This window comes from Theobroma cacao, chromosome 4, assembly GCF_000208745.1.
Source record: "Theobroma cacao cultivar B97-61/B2 chromosome 4, Criollo_cocoa_genome_V2, whole genome shotgun sequence".
Classification (NCBI taxonomy): Eukaryota; Viridiplantae; Streptophyta; class Magnoliopsida; order Malvales; family Malvaceae; genus Theobroma; species Theobroma cacao.
In genome coordinates, this window is record NC_030853.1 from 15,670,246 (window position 1) to 15,673,232 (window position 2,987).

The 2,987-nt window shown below is 30.9% G+C and overlaps 1 long non-coding RNA gene across 2 annotated transcripts; it reads left to right on the forward strand.

The window, feature by feature from the left end:
- LOC108661716 lies at positions 570-2,451 on the forward strand. Of its 2 annotated transcripts, none has more exons than XR_001927489.1 (3): positions 570-664; positions 1,347-1,422; positions 2,286-2,451. It is a non-coding gene; the product is annotated as an uncharacterized LOC108661716 (long non-coding RNA). The 2 variants fall into 2 exon arrangements; XR_001927490.1 differs by lacking the exon at positions 2,286-2,451 and adding an exon at positions 1,722-1,879.

Below are 2,987 nucleotides of genomic sequence, written 5' to 3' on the forward strand. Positions count from 1 at the left end.
CGTATCTAGTGGTACAATTAAGTTGATTAAAACCTCGAACTAGTTTGAATAGAGATTTTAGGATATATTTAAGAGTTATTGAACCTTAGAATATCTTAATATGGTTATTTGGAATTCGAGGATTAATTTAGAGTTAAATTAAGAATTTTCATAACGTAGGGGCAAAATGGTCATTTTACCACCTGAGGGCAAAATTGGAATGTTGGACAAAATTTTTTTTACCAAGTTTGACTAATTGGAGCATGATTTGAATTTGAGAAATGACAAATTTTAATTCCAACATTTTTTCGAACATAATGGCAAAACAATCATTTTACGTGTCCACGAGGATGTAATTGGAATTTTTAGAATTTTACACCACTATAACACTTGTCAAGCCCATGAATTTCACCTATTATTATTTTATACTTTGGATAATTAAAAGATTACATGTGGTGGTGAGAAAATGCTTAATTGTTAAGTTTTAACTATGGACCAACACATGGTGACACATGTCAAGCTTTAATATTTTTATAATTTCCTTTATAAACTCAATATAAACTCTCCCATTTCACTCTTCATGGCCGGCCAAAGCAAAGAACAAAGAGAAAAGAATAGAAACAAACCCTAGAGAGGAAAATTCAAGAGAAATTCATTGGATTTTCGAAAAATGAAGCAATCGGAGGTAAGATTTCGCGATTTAGCTTAAAATCTACCTTTCCCATGCTTTCTTTTTCATTTTCTATGGTTGAAACACAAGTTTCCATGAGAGAATACTTGCTGGCCGAACATAGGGAGAGAGGTTTTGATGATGGATTTTGCTAGATTTCATGATATCTTAGTGTTTTTAGTTGTTTGATGATGTTTGGCATGAAAAACAAACAAGAAAACAACACGTTCTTTATCAAACCCTAATTGGTTGAATTTTATAGGAAATATTTTGAAGATGAATTTTGTCATATTTCATGTTATCTAGCTCATATTTGATGATTCGTGATGTCGGATATCGAAAACGGTTATCGAAAAGTATAGTTCCTTTAGTAAACGACTTGAACGATAATGAGAAAATTATAGTAAATGGACTTAGAATTGATTTCTAATGAGGTATACGGACTTATTGGAGTATCGAAAGTGCAATGAATCAATTTGAAGTTGAATTAGATGTTTTGGTTAATTAAATAGTGTATAGTGCGAGTTAGGTCGAACACCATTTCAATCCAACAACAATTGAACCTACGTAGAATACCATCTTTAAATGATTGTTTGAACACTTCTCATTCAATTTCATACATTCATAAAGAGCTTGAAATAGTTTTATAACAGTTTGGCACAAATATATTGAATTACGTGTCGTGTATTATGTGTAGGTGGTGAGCCCTTTGATAAAGGTAAAGATATCGTATCCGAGGACCAAGAATAGGAGTACTCCAAACTCTCGTTATAGTGAGTAACAGATTTTCATCTTAACTATCTAAAGTTGTTTCTACTTGTTTTTATGTTTTAAAGATTAATGAGTTTAAATTGTAAATTATTATGTTTTAAAATTGAAGTGTTGGTTAAACAAAATGAGATTTATAACTTGTTTTGAAATCGAATACTGGTTTTGAAAATTGAGTAAGTGGAGACTATATACTCGTGTTTGATATATGGTTTGAATTGATGGCTTATGACAATGTGATGGCATGAATGGCTGGATTTGTGTTTGTGTGGAATATATGAATTGTTTTGTTTTACCTTGACAGGTTGGGTAATATCATATTAGCCATGTCATGCTGCTGAAATTTTTATTGATTTGGTGAGGTAAGTGATCAGCTTACTGTAGTGGGTGAGTTTCTATGGACCAGCCTATTGAGGGGCACGGTAAACCCCGTTATATTTTACCTTAGTAGGAGAGGCACAGAGGGTATCTCCTAAGGTAAGTTTAGAGTTCACTTCACGTTGAACCACCACGTGAGGATGAAACTTAGCCAACGCCAAGGAATGGCTATATTTTAAAAGTAAAAACATGTTTTATGGGTATATGTCGTTTTAACATCCTTGACAGACTCGGTTGGATGCCCGGGCCAAGGTGTCACCGAGTATGAGTTTTGGCACAAGCCAAATTTTTAAGAGAATCATAAGCCTTGTTGATTATTTCGATGAAATATAATTGTTTTATATGAATTGAAATGAGTTTTAAATGTTATGAATCATATTATGATGGGATGATTTAACTGTCTCCATTTACTTGGCTTTAGATGTTATAGATGAACTTTGCTTACTCACTGGGTTTATAAAAATTCACCCATTCTTTTTACCCATTTCAGGCTCAGGACAGTCTGTAGACAGCCGATTTTGTCGAGGGTTGCTTTTAGATTTGCATCTTTAGAAATCGAAGCTCTACAGTCTTGTATATTTTCGATTATTTTGGGGCCTACATGTCATTGTAGAATATTTTTGTATACCTGGTTTAGTGTGATATTATATATATGAATTTACGTTACAAAAATTGTTTATGCAAGATTCTATAAATATTGTTTTATAAGAAAATAGAATATTTTATTTAGTTTGATTAGCCATAATTTCATTTTAAATGGATGATCTAGATTACTAAAATTATTTTTAGATAAGAAATGTATATTTTTTGATTGTATATTGTATTTTCATCAGGTTTTAAAATTTTCGGATAAAAATTATCAAAATACTTCTATGTAGCAGAAATTACTTTTTGTTGTTTTTGATTTAAAAATAGTTTATATTCCCTTAAAACATGATATTTAGTAACTGTTGCTCACAGGGGAGATGTAAAATTGATACAAGAGTCTTATGAGATTTCGGTTGACATTTCGAGTAATGAATGTTTATGGAGACATCGCGGCAGTTGTCACGGACTTGAAGGGAGTATCGAGTCATGACATATACTTTAAATATAAATATATTTACTTTCTATTTTATGTTAACATTACAAAAATTATAACTTGTAAAATTATTGATTATAATATATATATATATATATATATATATATATA